General features: G+C 43.9%; 1 protein-coding gene across 3 annotated transcripts in view; it reads left to right on the plus strand.

Annotated features, from left to right (window-relative positions):
- Positions 1 to 17,210, plus strand: part of rab9a (RAB9A, member RAS oncogene family) — a 49,129-nt gene that overhangs the window by 21,499 nt on the left and 10,420 nt on the right. Inside the window, exon 1 of one of the 3 annotated variants that reach the window (XM_033033341.1) lies at positions 13,741 to 13,914. The exons of 1 other annotated variant lie outside the window; for it this stretch is intronic. The gene's annotated coding sequence lies outside the window, so the exon portion shown is untranslated. Of the gene's footprint in view, positions 1 to 13,740; positions 13,915 to 17,210 lie in introns of those variants that run through there. One more of the 3 variants, XM_033033342.1, reaches the window with a different exon arrangement.

Consider the following 17,210-nt stretch of genomic DNA (forward strand, 5'->3'; position numbering starts at 1 on the left):
GCAGTCTTGTACTCAGAGTAGAGGAATCAAGAAACAGACAACAGGTTTAAGGTGAGGATGAAAGGATTCAAGAGGAACCCGAAGGGCAACTTTTTTAACACAAAGGGCGGTAGATATATGGAACGAGCTGCCAGAAAAGGTAATTGAGGCAGGTAATATTACAACATTTAAAAAACATTTGACAGGTACATGAATAGAATAGGTTCAGAAGGATATGAGCCAAATGCAGGGAGGTGGGACTGGTGTAGATGGGGCATATTAGTCAGTGGATAGGTTAGGTCCAAGGCTCCATTTCCATGCTGTATGACACTATGGAGATGGAGAGAGTCAACAGCTACAAGTTCCTTAGCATGCATATCTGACAATCTGTCCTGGGCCCATCACATTTATGCAATCATAAAAGCAGCCCATGAACACCTCCACTTAGAAGATTGAGCAGATTGGGTATGTCGCCAAATATTCTCTTGCACATTTACAGATGTACGATAGAGAGCATATTGACTCTTTGCATCGCGAGCTGCTTCGGCAACTCAACACCCAGGAATAAAGGAAATTACAAAAAATGGTGCATAAAATCTGGTCCATCACAGATCCTGACCTCACGACCATCGAAGGGATCTAACAGAGGAGTTGACTCCAAAAGGCAGCCACCATCACTGAGAAGCCACACCACCATAGTCACACTCTCATTTCACTTCTGCCAGCGGGAAGAAGGTATAGGAGTCTGAAAACCATGACCTCCAGGACAACACCTTCCCAACAACCATCGGGCAAACACCTTGAACAAATACCAACTAAACTATGAACTACAAACGGTTACACTGTGGACTTTGGGCTTTTTTTGCACTGATATTGCGAGTTTCTATTCTTTTTATTTTTCTTACGTTAGCCACAGGCCTATCATGCTGCTGCAAGTAAGAATTGAATTGTTCTGTTTTTGATATTTGTGATAATTAAACACTCTTGACTTTGTATAAGAAGGAACTGCAGATGCTGGTTTAAACTGAAGGTAGACACAAAAAGCTGGAGTAACTCAGCGGGACAGGCAGCATCTCTGGAGAGGAATGGGTGACGTTTCGGGTCGAGACCCTTCTTCAGACTGGTTCGGGATAAGGGCAACGAGAGATATAGACGGTGATGTGGAGAGATAGGGAACAATGAATGAAAGATATGCAAAAAAGTAATGATGATAAAGGAAACCGGCCATTGTAAGCAGTTTGTGACTTAGGTGGGGGAGGGATAGAGAGAGGGAATGCTCTGCACAATGGCCACTTATGTTAGTCATTGTGCTTAGAGTAATGGGGCACAAATGCCAGCAGTAAGTTTGCTGAATTTGGATTCAGGCACTTAAGAAAGGAATGAAAAACACACAACAGTTAGGTGAAACATTAACTGTAAACAAAACTTATTTCCCAACACTGTTGCAACCTGTCTTCAAGTGGTGGATTTAATTAATGAAGAGCTTGGAAGTCTCCAAGTGCTAGGTTTATCTGGGAGTTGCATTGTAGGAGGAATTGGGCCAATCTGAACTAATTCTGGCAGAGCTAATGAGGCATATGAAAGATTGCAACATTGCTGTAAAATATTATTTGCTTTCCATAAAATTGTAAGTTCAGCATTGTGCTGTCCTGGTACATGCTCCACATTGTACTCAACTGTGACGTGGGAGAATTGGACTTACACATTTTATTTGAGAAATCAAACAGCTAGTCAGTGTTTTACTTGCATAATGATCAATTAGTTTTGTAGCTGACATGATGTTGGACAACTGTGGTATCTGGGGCAGCATTGTCACCAGTAGGATGGAGGTGATTAGATTATGATATTGCTTCATATCGTAAATTGCTTTGAGCATATGTGATCAATTTCCCAAATATTATTTTACCGTAGTCTTTTTCCAGGCACAATGATCAAATGTCTAATGATCAAAAGCATTGACTTCATAAAATTGAAAATGTTCTAATAATCAGAATGCTAAAACTGGAAATAGACAAAATGGAGAGCAGGTTCTTTAAAATCTGGAGAAAGAAATGACAGGTTATATTATTTATACTTGCCATGCTTTTGGACTTGTTATTTCTTGATTACGGTATGAGCAGTATTAGCTTAATAGACTTCTTTTCAGTAGGTTTTATACAAGACAAGGCAGAGTGTAATTTACATAGAAGATAGACACAAAATGCTGGAGTAACTCAGCGGGACAGGCAGCATCTCTGGAGAGAAAGAATGGGTGAGGTTTTGGGTCAAGGCCCTTCGTCATACTGAGTCAGGGGAACGAGAGATATTGACGGCGATATAGAAAGGTATAGAACAAATAAATGGCCTGGTGCTCATCTGTGGGGACCATGGTCCAAGGATGGAGGAGGGGGGGGGAGGTGTCTGAGACCTGGTGCCTGGTCTCATCGTGGTTCATATGTTTCCTTTATGACTGCAGAACACACAATAAACTACTCTTCAAGTATAGCACTGCGGTAATGTGCTGCTGATCTTTGGTCAGAAAGCCAATCTTTGCTCAGAAAGCTTAAATTGACTTGAAAACCTATTTTAACATTGTTGATTGTGGGATAAATAATTGGCAAGGAAACCACGTGCAATTTCCCAGACAGTTCAAATTAGGACCTCGTTAAGATATTCAATAATCAGCAACTCATAGTGATGCATTTCCTCGGTACCGCACTGAAGAGTTAGCCCAGAATATTGTAAATGAGTGGAACTTGAACCCACAAGGAGAGAAGGATAGTTGGGTGGTTCAACGGACAGAGATGTAAGAGCACAACATCAGCACACCCTTATTAGTTGGTGTATGTTTGCTCTGCAGTTTTCATTCATAATTCTGAATCTGTGTATCTCTGTCTAGGCTAAACATAGTGGAATTTTAGCCATAGCCCATGGTTTTTTTCCATATCTTTAGTTTCATTTCGATGGGCCAAAGGGAATATTTCTGTGATGTATCTCTCTATGAGAAACTGTTAAACCAGTTGAATGGGTATGGCTGGGTTGTTTTTTACATTGTCAACTAGCCTTCAGCTATCAATCATTTGTATCACATCATACTCCGTCTGAGACGAACTGGTGTTGTTTTGGTGCATGTGACCTACCCGCTCAGCAATTGGACTTGTCACTGAGCTTACCAGTGAAGGACCAGTATGCTTAAGGGAGGAGCTGAACACTTCCTCCTTCCAACCAAAGATCCTATAGCAAGCAAGATAGATCACTCGACGAAAAAGACGTAGTACGGTCATGGGCAGATTCATGGATAATTTTCGGCCCCATTTCCCTAACCGGCTTCCGTCTCCGCACCAAAGATCCCATAGCGGAGCAAAGATATTAGTGCGGACACGGAAGCCGGTTACGGAAACATCCTCGTAAAAATAAAAGTTATTTGGTAAAAGTTTTCTCCTCATTTTCAGAATTTTAATTTATTAACACAAACTGTTCCCCTGCAACATTGATTACACTGCGAGTCGGGTTACGGAAATGGATGAAAAAAAGGCCCACGTTCCGTTCCGTTGCGTACTACATGTCAGCCCATTGCATTTAGCAGGAGTGATCTATCTTGCTCCGCTATAGGATCTTTGCTTCCAACCACTTTGTTTTCTCCCAGGGCTTGGCAGAACTGACCATTGATTTGAATATGGTCATCTACCATGTGGAGAAAGCTATGCTTGACATTTTACTTTAGTATTTCCATTAATGTACCTTAAATAATTCTATACATTTATTTTTCATAATTTGTAAGTCTATTTAGAGTTTTAAAAATGTCTTTGTCTATTGAAAACATTTAAAAGCTGTTCAAATACCTTTTGAGAATGGCCACCTGTCAAAATGCCACCAGGGCATCCTGTCGGCAACATTTTCACGTGGACTGTTCCACATAGCGGTGAACCTGTGGAACTCAATGCCACAGAAGGCTGTGGAGGCCAAGTCAATGGATATTTTTAAGGCAGAGATAGATAGATTCTTGATTTGTACAGGTGTCAGGAGTTAGAGAGGGAAATCAAGAGAATGTGGTTAAGAGGGAAAGAATGATTGAATGGCGGAGACTTGATGGGCTGAATGGCCTAATTATGCTCCTATCACATTAACTTATGAACCTCACAGGACATCTCTCAATGAGGGGAGGGGGTGTGAGAGGGTACAGCTTATCCAGCCCAGCCCACCTCAAATTCAATTTGGGGCAGTAGGGCACAATGAGGAACAAATCCACACAATAGGTTCAGCTGGTGATACTTTCAAATAAAAACACCAACTTTTCTATTTTAATGTCAGAATAAAAATAACATATTTTAAAAATAACACTACGGTGTTTATCAGTGTCAGAGGATCATGTCTTGTTTTAGTCGGGTTCATTGGAATAGTGAATTTGGTTGTATTTCTTGTCCCATTTGTTTTAGGTTTATGACTTTTGATGTGTATACAGTAATAATCTCATTATAACGGACCATGCGGGAGGGGGGGGTGGTGGTGTAATGGTGTCCGTTATTGCCGATTGTCCGCTATAACTGAGTAAGGGATTACCGAGTAATAGAGTATTGTTGTATAAGTAGTGGGAAAAAAAGAACTTCAGATGCTTGTTAATACACAGAAGGACACAAAGTGCTGGAGTAACACAGCAGATCAGACAGCATCGATGGAGAACATGGATCTCCATGGAACATCAAGGTTTCAAGGTCAGTTTATTGTCACATGTACCAATTAAGGTGAAGTGAAATTCGAACAGCCATACCAAAAAAATGCAACGAGAGACACAACTACATAAAAGTTAACAATAATATCCACCACAGTGGATTAGCCATGTTCCTCACTGTGATGGAAGGCAATAAAGTCCAACCTTCTTCCTCTTTTATTCTCCTGCGGTCGGGGCAGTCGAACCATCTGTAGTCGGGGCAATTAAAGCCCCCGCAGCCGGCGATCAAAGCCTCCGTGTCGGGGCGATCGAAGCTCCCGCCGCTTGGAGTTCCCAAAGTCGGTCTCCACGATGTTAAAATTTGCAGGCTCCCGCGGTCTGGGGACAACATGGTTTGGGAACAGTTCCATCCCAGACTGCAAGAAATTGCAGCAAATTGTGAACGCAGCCCAGACCATCACACAAACCAACCTCCCTTCTATTGATTCCTCGACAAGGCCAGCAGTATAATCAAGGATGAGTCGCACCGTGGCCACTACCTCTTCTCCCCTCTCCCATCAGGCAAAAGGTATAGAAGTGTGAAAACGTACACCTCCAGATTCAGGGACAGTTTCTTCCCAGCTGTTATCAGGCAACTGAATCATCCTACAACAACCAGAGAGCAGTGCTGAACTACTATCTACCTCTTTGGTGATCCTCGGACAATGCTTGATCGGACTTTGCTGGCTTTACCTTGCAGTATATTCCCCTATCATGTACCTAAACACTGTAAATGGCTCAATTGTAATCATGTATTGTCTTTCTGCTGACTGAATAGCACGCAACAAAAGCATTTCACTAAACCTCGGTACACGTGACAATAAACCAAACTGTAACTGGATAGCTGACGTCTTAGGACGAGACCCTTCTTCAGACCCTCAGTCTGGAACTGGGCCTGGAATCCAGGTCAGTTGGCAGCCCCGAACGTTTGGTAGATGGAGGTCAGGTGAGGATAGTCAGAGTCATTGTTTGCACCATGCGGGTGGTCGGTGGCAGGTAAGGGTCGCTGGCAGGGGCGGCCAAGGAAACTGTTGGCCGGTGATGGTGGCAGTAGGTCCAACCTGGAAGCAGCCAGAGTGGTGGTGCAGGACGGCGTGGCAGCCTGGCCTGGCGGTGAAGTCTGGCCTGGATTCAGACGGAGAGGCGGTGCGGGCCGGAAGTAGCGTCGTCAGCCAGGCCTGGCAGTGAAGTTCGGCAAGCCCGACCTGGATGCGACTGCAGGGCTGCCAACATTGGGTGAGAGTTGGGAGTGAGAAATTGCGAGAGACCTGAATAAAGTAACCCATTTGTTCACGTTTGGTGCCTTTACATTGGTGACCACTTACGTGTCCCAACCCCTGTCCCATACTATCTATAAATGTACCATTCTGAGGAGATCCCAGAAACCTTCCAGAATATCACCCTCTCAAAAAGAACACAACCCTTCTGAATAAAGAATTGTTTCCCTCTCGTGCAAATCTAGAGTGCCTCACGCCTTAGAAAAGCTGTAGACTGCCCTGGTGCGAGCTAACTTTCATGGTAAGGATGTTTGTACTAAATAAGTAGTGGGAAACATGAGGATGGTCAAGAACTAGAATTGTTCCAGTTAGTAATCTTTTGTCAGTCCTTTCATGGGACCTTTTTGGTTTACAGTTGCTCAGATAGCTACCTGTCCCAGAAAGCAGCAGCTTTGATGTATGGTCGTGGATGTATATCGTTTCGCTCAACACCTCTGCTCAGTCCTCCTAGGCCTAACTGATCTTCCGGTTGCTAAACACTTTTCAACCAACTCCCATTCCCACACTGACCTTTCTGTCCTGGACCTCCTCCATTGTCAGTGATGCCAAATGCAATTGGAGGAATAGCATGTTATATTCCTTCTGCAGTTGTACAGAGCCCTAGTGAGACTACACCTGGAGTATTGTGTGCAGTTTCTGTCCCCTAATTTAAGGAAGGACATTCTTGCTATTGAGGGAGTGCAGCGTAGGTTTACAAGGTTAATTCCCAGGATGGCGGGACTGTCATATGCTGAGCGAATGGAGCAGCTGGGCTTGTATACTCTGAGTTTAGATGGATGAGAGGGGATCTCATTGAAACATATAAGTGTTTCCTCATCTTCGAACGGAGATGAGGAAACACTTTTTCTCACAGAGAGTTGTGAGTCTCTGGAATTCGCTGCCTCAGAGGGCGGTGGAGGCCAGTTCTCTGGATGCTTTCAAGAGAGAGCTAGATAGGGCTCTTAAAAATAGCAGAGTCAGAGGATATGAGGAGAAGGCAGGAACAGGGTATTGATTGGAGATGATCAGCCATGATCAACTTGAATGGCGGTGCTGGCAAGAAAGGGCCGAATGGCCTACTCCTGCACCTGTTTATTGTCTACTGTCTATTCGATTTGGGCAGCTTACAACTCAGCAGTAGGAACATTGACTTCTCTAACTTCAAGTAACCCTTGCTTTCCCTCTCTCTCTCCATCCCACCCCCACCCTGGTTCTCCGACAAGTCTGACTGTCCTCCTAATTAGTTTTTCTGTTTGTGTGCCTTGTTGTCACCTTGTCCTCAGCCAACAATGAACCTTAGCAGCGTCTGCATTGATCTGTCGTTTTCACACCTTGTCCTTATAATATCTCTGTATCTCCCACTCCCGTGACTCTCAGTCTGAAGACATCACCCATTCCTTCTCTCCATAGATGCTGCCCGTCCTGCTGAGTTACTCCAGCTTTTTGTGTCTATCTTCGGTAAACCAGCACTTCTCTCCACAGGAGTTGAGTGGGCAGAGGGCCCACGTGACGGGGGCGGGGGGGGGGGTGGCAGTGCTGGCCAAAGATCCTATAGAGCTGTCGACGGGCCCTGATTGGAGCAGGCAGAGAGCCCTGGGTTTAGGAGCGGGTTGAACGCCGCTCACGGAGTTTGGCTGTCGATTGAGTGCAGCTGCAGGGAGGGACCGCGCCGGTCCGGAGGTTGGGAGAGAGAGAGGAGACACTGAGTAGTAATAGTAGGGAGATATTGTATTGGGGTATCGGCCGACGGCCTGTATAGGTCCGGTAAACGGTGCTCTGGCAATATTCCCTGCTGTTACAAAATGACAGGAGAGAGTTGGTCTAGTGGTATGGAGGTCAGTGGAGGAGAGGATAATGAAGGAAATGTTGAGAAGGAGTGGGAAACCGTGGGAACACGGGGTAGCCCCAGGAAGAGCAGCCGTAAAAGAAGGAAAAGCAATATTGGTGGATCGGAGAGTGAAGACAAGGAACCAGAAAAGGAACCAGAAAAGGAAATTTCGTTAAATGTAGTGGTGAGGTTTGAAGGAGAAGGAGGAGTAAAGAAGATAGAGCCAATGAAGCTGACAAAAATAATCAGAGCCCAGGTTGGGGAAGTAAAGTATGCAAGAGTGCTGGAAGATGGAAACATGCTAATAGGGTGCAACAGTGAGGCTCAAGTTGAAAAGGCAATGAAAATGAACAAGAGTGACAAAATCAAAATAATCAAAGTAGTGAGAGTGGGAGAACGGAGGAGGGCAGGGTGTAAAGGGGTTATCTTTAAAGTCAATATGAGTGAACTGGTTCAGGAACTCAGAAAGAAATGTGAATTAATTATGAATGCCAAAAGAATGACCAAAGGAGCAAAGAAAGAGGAAACTGAGTCAGTCCTGCTTGAATTCAAGACAGAATCCCTTCCAAAAGTGGTCCATTTTGGATTCATGCGATATAGTGTAAGACCAAACCAATGAGGTGCTTCAAATGTCAGAAATTTGGGCATATAGCTAAAATGTGCAAGGGGGCGAGGAAATGCGCAAGGTGTAGTGGGGACCATGAATATGGTCAGTGTGGAGAGGGGGTCAGACCAAAGTGCTGTAATTGTGGAGGAGAGCATAATGTGGCTTACTGGGGCTGTGAGGTGATGAAACGTGAAGCTGAAGTACAAAACATAAGAGTGAAGGAAAAGGTCTCCTATGCAGAGGCAGCAAAAAAGGCTGACCCTACAAAACAGATGAATGAAAGAAGGATCAGGAGGGAGCAAGATATGGGCATAATGGAAACAATAAAAGAAAAAGAAAAGAGTATACGGAAAGAAAAGAAAAACCTGGTTATATTTATAGCAGGAGTAATAAATGCGACAGCAGAAGTAAAATCCAAAACAGAAAGGATCCAAATCATTGTAAAGGCTGCAGTCCACCACTTGGGCATGGCAGGATTGAAGTGGGAGGAAATACATGATGGTCTCAGTATCCAGGCGAGCCAAGAGTCAACATGTGTGGGTTAATAATATTAATGTTAATCCTACAATGGAATGCAAGAAGCTTGTTAGCCAATGGGCAAGACTTTAAGCAATTCATAGACAGTAGGAAGGAAAAACCAGATGTCGTATGTATCCAGGAAACCTGGTTGAAACCAAGTTTAGATTTTGTTCTATATGATTATGTTGCAGTGAGATGTGATAGGGGAAATGGGGGAGGAGGGGGTTGTGCCACTTTCATTAAAAAAGGGATACCTTACAAGGTATTAGGAATTGGGCAGGAACAGGAATATGTGGTAATAGAAGTGTGGTCTGAGAGGAGGAAAATAGTGGTAATAAATTACTATAATCCATGTAAGCGATTAGAGGTCAATAAGTTACAGGAAGTAGAAGGCCAGAGCAAATCTAATGTTATTTGGTGTGGGGACTTTAACGCACATAATACATTATGGGGCAGTGGAAAGTCAGATAATAATGGACAGGTAATTGAGGAATTATTAAATGATGGTAATCTAGTATGTCTAAATGATGGAAAGAAGACCAGGGTAGATGTTAGGACAGGGAAGGAGTCTGTGTTGGACCTTACACTTGTTTCTAATAGGATTGCTGCTAAATGTAACTGGGAAGTATATGAAAAGGGTACCATAGGAAGTGATCATCATCCTGTGCTATGCAAAATAAATATTACTTTAACTATGAGTAAAGAAAACAGAAGTGGACGATGGGTGTTTGGAAAGGCTAATTGGGAGAAATTTAAGGAGGAAAGTGATAGATATGTAAAACCGATACAAGAAGAGACAGATATAGAAAACTTTGAGAATAAATTGTCAGAAGGTATCAAAAGAGCAGCATTAGTTTCCATACCTAAAAGTAAAGGAAGATCAAAAAGGAAAGCTGTGCCATGGTGGGACAATAAATGTAAAGAGGCAGTGGTGAATAGAAACAGAGCATTCAGATTATTAAAAAGAACTCATAACTACCAACACATGATTAATTACAAACAGGCTCAGGCAATTGTAAGGAGGACGATAAGACAAACAAAAAGAGCATATTGGAGGAAGTATTGTGATTCAATTGGAAACACAACACAGGTAGGGGAGATATGGGGGATGATTAAAAAAATGGAAGGTGATAAAAGGGAGTGGAGTTATCCTATCCTAACAAATGGAGGTCAAACTGTAGTCTCAAATAAAGACAAAGCAGAACTAATGGTTAACACTTTTAGTAGGGTTCACAGTTCCCACAACTTATCAGATGAAGGAAGAAGAGGTAGGGAAAGAACAAGAGAGGAAAATGTTGAGGCCTTACAAAGGAAAGGTATCACAGAGGACAAGTACAATATTCCATTTAATTTGGGGGAGCTAAAGAGAGCTCTGGCCAAGTGTAAGAACTCAGCCCCAGGGAAGGATGATATTTGCTACATAATGATAAAGCATCTAAGTGAGGAGGGACTCCAAAAGATACTTGCACTATATAACAAGGTGTGGGAAGAAGGGCGAATACCGGAGAGGTGGAAGGAAGCAATCATTGTGCTAATTAGGAAACCAGGGAAAGATGCAAGTAATCCAGTAAATTATAGACCTATAGCTTTAACAGCACACATGTGTAAACTGATGGAAAGAATGGTAAATGAAAGATTAATGCATCTAATGGAAGAAAACGGTATAGTGGCTAATTATCAGAGTGGCTTTAGAAAAGGGAGAGGTACTAATGATCCAGTTCTGTGCTTGGAAGATGATATAAGGAAAGCACAAGTTAAAAAAGAATCTGTAGTTACTGTATTTTTTGATGTAGAGAAGGCTTATGATATGTTGTGGAGAGAAGGTCTTCTAATAAAGCTGCATTTAATGGGAGTAGGAGGAAATATTTTTAACTGGATAATGGATTTTCTTAACGGTAGAAGTATCCAAGTTAAAATAGGGTCAGACATCTCTAGTAAATGTGTAGTCGAGAATGGAACTCCCCAAGGAAGTGCGATAAGCCCGATCCTATTCTCAATCATGATCAATGATATATTTGCAAACATTCAACCAGAGATGGGGCGATCGCTCTTTGCAGATGATGGCAGCCTATGGAGAAAGGGGAAGAATATAGATTTTATCGTGGGAAAAATGCAGCAAGGGATAGCCCAGGTGGAAGAGTGGGGAGTGAAATGGGGTTTTAAATTCTCTATAGAGAAGACAAAGACAATGGTTTTCACAAGGAAGGAAATTAAAGAGGATGTCCAGTTAAAACTATACGGCAACAATTTGGAAAGAGTAAAACATTTCCGTTTCCTGGGAGTCCATTTTGACTCCAGATTAACATGGAGGGTCCACATTACAAAAATAATTGGAAAATGCAAAAAAGCCATCAATGTAATGAGATGCTTAGCAGGTTTAGAGTGGGGAGCAGATATATTATCTCTTAAACATATCTATGTATCACTGATCAGATCCAGACTAGAGTATGGCAGTATAGCTTATGGATCAGCATCTAAGTCAGTGTTGTCCGAGTTGGACAAAGTCCAAGCGGAAGCTCTAAGAGTCTGTATAGGAGGTGTGCGGACGTCACCTGTATGTGCACTACAGGTGGAAACTGGGGAGATGCCGTTGAGACTGCGCCGCAGACAACTAATGGCTAATTACTGGCTAAGCCTTAAGGGTCATGGAGAGAACCACCCAACAAAAGAGGTAGTACAGGAGTGCTGGGAGAGAGGGGTGGCTCAGTCTGGAAGCTTCGGCTGGGTTGGAGGAGGTGTGGCAAGGGACATGGAAGTAGAGGACAAAGAGTTCTGCCCTGCAGTATTGTGGCCATCTGTCCCAATATGGTTACTGAACATCCCAAAAGTTGATCTGGAGATATGGGAGGCAAAAAGGAGGGGGAAAAATTTGGACCTAAAAACAGAATACCATAACCATATATATAATAGATACAGGGAACACCTCTTAATCTTCACAGATGGATCAAAGGACCCAGTAGCTGAAACAACAGGGGCAGCTGTGGTAGTGCAAGGGATGAATGTTGAGATTTGCAAAAGAACAAATAACTATTTGGCAGTGTATACAGTGGAACTGTACGCTATTTTGATGGCAGTTCGGTGGATAGAACAGGTGCAACCATGCAAAGTATTAATATGTAGCGACTCATTGTCTGCAATCCAGAGTATTGGGTCTGGTGCATCCCATAGGCGGCCTGACCTAGTGTATGAAATTCTACTACTATTAAGCCAAGTAACAAGGAAGGGCAGTGACGTGACTTTGTTGTGGGTCCCAGCACACATTGGTGTGCTAGGAAATGAAAAAGTGGATAAATTAGCAAAAGAGGCCGTTAAAAAAGAGAACATAGAGGTAAACTTACAATTATCCAAATCTGAAGGAAAACACATTGTGTGGAAGAAAATAAATCAGGAATGGCAACAATACTGGGAACAGGAGACAAAGGGGAGACACCTCTATTCGCTACAAAATAGAGTGGGCATTACAGCAAGAAGAGGGGGGAACAGGAGAGAACAGGTAGTGTTATCCGGTAGTATTATCCGGTAGGCGGCGCGACTCTCGTCTGCAGCGGCCTCTGCAGTCCGTCTGCGTTTTTATTATTTTATGTCTATGTTTTAATGTAGTTTTTGTTATTTTTGTTGGGGTATGTGTGTGGGGGGGTAGGGGGGGTTGGGGGTAACTTTTAAATCTCTCCCTGCACGGGAGACCCGACCTTTTCTTTGTCGGGTCTCCGTTGTCGTTGGGGCTGCAATGAGGAGCGGCCTCCAACAGGAAAACCGGGGGTTCCAGTGCTGACTACTCACCTCACCGTCGCGGAGCTGGCCGAGTCCAGAGCGGGTGGAGCTGTGGTGGACGCTGCTGCGACCCGACCCCCGGAGTTTCGGAGGCTGCAACTGCGGGTTTGGCGGACGGCACCGGGAGCCCGCGGGTCCCTGGAGGGAGACCGCTTTTCGGGGCTCCCGCAACGGCGACTTCTCCAGCCCGAGTTGCGGGGTTGAAGAGCTCCTGGAGCGGGGCCTTACAGCACCGCCCCGCGCGGCTTGGAATGGCCGCGGGAGTTTGCGAGCGCACGCCGGGGGCTCTAACATCAAGACCCGGTGTGCGACCTTGCATCACCCGGCGTGGTTTTAATGGCCACGGGACAATTCGCCATCGCCCGCCGGGGGCTTTGACTTTGACTCTGACATGGGGGGGGAGAGTGCAGTGGAGAGAAAAGTTTTTTTGGCCTTCCATCACAGCAATGTGATGGATGTTTATGTAAAATATGTTGTGTCTTGGGTCTATTTGTTTGTAATGTATGGCTGCAGAAACGGCATTTCGTTTGGACCTCAAGGGGTCCAAATGACAATAAATTGAATTGTATTGTATTAGCAAGATTGAGGATAGGACACACTCACCTGAACAGCACATTAAAAATGTTGGGAAAACACCCTACTGGGCTGTGTGAGGAATGCCATCAGCCGGAAACAGTTCAGCATGCTCTAGTTGCATGTAGAAGATATGAAACAGAAAGAAGAGTTTTGATCAGTGAAATGAAGAAAATTGGAATGACAGATATATCAGAAAAGAACATTCTAGAGTATGGAGGGGAAGGAAAAGGAGTAAAGGTGTTGTTTAATTTCTTGAGGGCCTCTGGCCTTATAAAAAGGATATAATGTAAAGACATGAGGACTGTGGAGTGAAGCCAGAAGGTGGCAGCAATGCAACATTGTGGATGCCGGCTGCCGTAAAACTCCAAAGAAGAAGTAGAAGCAGAAGAAAGATCCTACAGCGAGCATCTTTGGTGCTGGCGCTGCTGCATGTCCATGTGACGGGGGCGGGGCGGCGCGGTGCGGTGGGCCCACGTGACGGGCCCACGTGACGGGGGCGGGGCCACGGCGGGCCGTTGATCCGGGCGCGTGATCGTCAGCTGAGGGGAGTCTCGTGCTGGGCGCCCCACCCACCCACCCCGCGGTGGTACGTCACGTCCGGTGCAGGGGCCGGATTCGTCGCCGGGCGACTGAAGCTGAGAGCTCGAGCGGAGAGGAGGGGAGAAGCCGAGCGGCCACACACTACACAGCGGTGAGTGCTCCCTCACTGTGACCCCGGGGGCATGGCATGAGGCATGTGGCTGCCCCCCTGGCCATGTTAGCAGCGTGGGCACTGTGTGCGCACACACACAACCGAGGCTGTTGGCGGTGCCCGACACACAGAGGGTCCCGTGTCAACAACCCTGCTGCCGCCGCCGCAGCCTCCACCCTCCCCAACACTGTGAGAGGGTCCCGTGTCTAGACGCCTGCAGCCCTGCCGCCGCCTCTCTCTCCGAGCACTGCACCCACATCCCGGGTCTGCAGCGATGCCCGTGTGTTCGCGCAGTGGGTCAAATGCAGCAGTGGCGTGCAACGCTTCTTGTTTTTTTTAAACACCGTGTTGTGGTTTCATTCGGCTCTGAAATTGGTGTCGGTCGATCACCCCCCCCCCCCCCCCCCGTAACAGTGATCGCAGAACATTGAACAAGAAGGCAAATGACTGCGAGATGCTGCGAAGGATTCAGCCAATCGCACATTGACTAAAGCTTTCACAGCATCTCGTCAGTGGGAAAACAGCGTTCTGACTAGTCTTCAAAAAGCTCTAAAACCTGTAGATTGAATTGCTTAGAAACGAACTTGACATCAACCATTTATTATTTCATAAATTAGTTAATTTATGAGTAATGTTTACTTTCTATCTACTGAAACTCTACCTGAATACATCGCACACAATATTAGTTGACTCATTGGACGGCAATTCCCGATGTTTGTTGGGATTTGGATCTTGCTGGCATGGTCGCTTATTACCCATCTCAATCTCAATCCATCTCAATTGGACTGAGTGGTGTTGCAGGTCTTTCTAAGAGAGTGGCTTGAAACACATCATTGTTTCTGGATTGCTAATGATATCAGAATGACCATTATGGATTTATATAGCACTAAACAGAATATCTTGTGGCACTTTAACAAGTTCTTAAAAAGTAGCAAATTAACCAGTTAAATTATGGGATGAATAGGTGGCTTCAGGTGTGTGAAAGTAAAGGAGAACCAGAGATGTTTGGAAGAAATTTGCAGGGTATGTCGATGACTTTCAGTGTAACTGGCAGACTGTTCTTAAAGAGACAGTGGTGTCTGATTACTATGGAGTTCTGTCTGCTAGAACTGAAATACATTATAGTGAAGTTGTAGGATGAGAGCCTGCAGGTTCTGCAAATAAATTCTGGGTACAGGTAAGTTAGAGTAGGGCCAAGACAAAAGATGTGGTCGGGAGAGGGAATATATTTCAAGTAGATGTAAAACAAATGATTTGTTCATGTTCAATCCTAATATTCAATCCTAAAGTATGTCCAAATTAGCAGGAAACTGCAGAACTGAGAGAATGAAACAATCTGTTGCCACTAATTGGCACAACCAGTCCTTGGTTTGTTTTGATTCCTCTGTCGAATTATAAAACAGCCACCCCTCCCAATTTGGCTCCTCTGACATCAATAGTATTTCATGGTGTTCATCATTCTTTTTAAAATGCTGTTGTCGCTTGCCACCCACAAGCTTCAATGCTCAAATATCAGACCCTGGACTATTTTGAGCAACTCCATGACTTGACTGATTTCAATCTTAATCACAGCTGCCTGTGTCTTCTCTTGACTTAGAACATAGAACAGCACAGCGCAAGGACAGTCCTTTCGGCTCACAATATCTGTGCCGTACACGATGCCAAGACCAATTTCTTATCTGCCTGCACATAATTCATATCCCTCCTTGCCCTACATTTCCATATGCCTATCCAAAAACCTAAATACCACTATCACATCGGCCTCAATTACCAACCCTGGCAGTGTGTTCCAGTCACTCGCCACCCTCTGTATAAAAAAAAAGTTGCTCTATACTTCCCCTTTAAACTTTGCCCCTCTCATCTTAAACCTTTGCTCTAGTTTTTTTTTTCATCCTGGGGAAATAAGTTTCTGACCGACTACCCTATCTATGCCTCATAATTTAATATACTTCTATCAGGCCTCTCTTCAAAATCTGGCACAGAAAACAATCCAAGTCTGTCCAACCTCTCCCTGTAGCAACGACAATGCATTTCGTTGTCTCTGTACTGTACACTGACAATGACAATTAAAATTGAATCTGAATCTGATCCCCTAATCCAGGCAACATTATGGTAACCATTCTCTGCACCCTTTCCAAACCCTCCCCATCCTTCCTTTAACAGGGTTACCAGAACTGCACATGATATTCCAAATGTGGTGTCAACAAAGTCCTATAAAGCTGCATCATGACATTCCTGCTCTAAATACTTAGCTATCTTGTTGCTCTGTTTCACATGATTGTATGTAAAGTTTATTCCTCATCACATGGATTATTTGTCATTCACCATTTCTTTCTATGAACTTTGTGAAATATCCACAGTGCATCACTTGTTCTACTTTCAACTGTATATTAGGTTGATTGGGATTGACCAACACTTTAAGGACTCAAAGGAAAACGCAACTTGTAAACCAGAGCATTTAAAACAAGTTTTGCCCGAACAAATGTGAATAAGGTGGTAGTACAAAAGACATTATAAAGAGGAAACAGGACAACTCCACTGTAGAGTTTACTGAAATGGATACGTTGAAATCAATACAAAAATGCAGAGATACTAAAAGGGTGGAAGGACCAGTAGAGCAAGATAGGAGAAAGTTTAATTGAAGGCACATTTAATAGTAATAAGATTATGTAGACTCAAGGATCGGCAGTTGCTGGTTTACCATTATAAGCTATGAAGTGCTGGAGCAACTCAGTGGGTCAGGCAACACCTCTGGAGAACGTGGATAGGTGACATTTTGGGTCGGGGTCCTTCAGGCCAAGATCGTTTTGGTCTAAAGTGAAAGAGTAGCCAGAAGTAATGCAAATCAAATTATGAACATTTAACGTAAAGTAAGGTAACCATGGGAAAATATTCTGAAAACTTAAAAAAATGTTGAGGAAAAAGAGAATTATAAAGATTACACCATTTTAAAGATAACCATTTTTATAAAATAAAATAAATAAAATGATGACAAAATCTGATAAAAGCAAAATGCTCCTTAAGTCTCCAAAATGTTGGAATAAGATATTTATTTGCTTAAAAATAGGGAAGTTTGGAGACATTGAGAGTTGTGACAGGATATGGCATTAACTGGAATTGGGGTAATTTTAATTTGGATTCATAGGTCTGAAATGGCTATATTGATATTTTAATAATTAACAACAGCTACTAAAGACAGTTTTGTGGATCTGTGCCACGGCGTGAGTCCTATCGGAAGGCAATACGTGACCAAACTCAACAACTGCAGTTGACTAAAGAATACCAAATAAAATATC

This window comes from Amblyraja radiata, chromosome 14, assembly GCF_010909765.2.
Source record: "Amblyraja radiata isolate CabotCenter1 chromosome 14, sAmbRad1.1.pri, whole genome shotgun sequence".
Lineage (NCBI taxonomy): Eukaryota > Metazoa > Chordata > Chondrichthyes > Rajiformes > Rajidae > Amblyraja > Amblyraja radiata.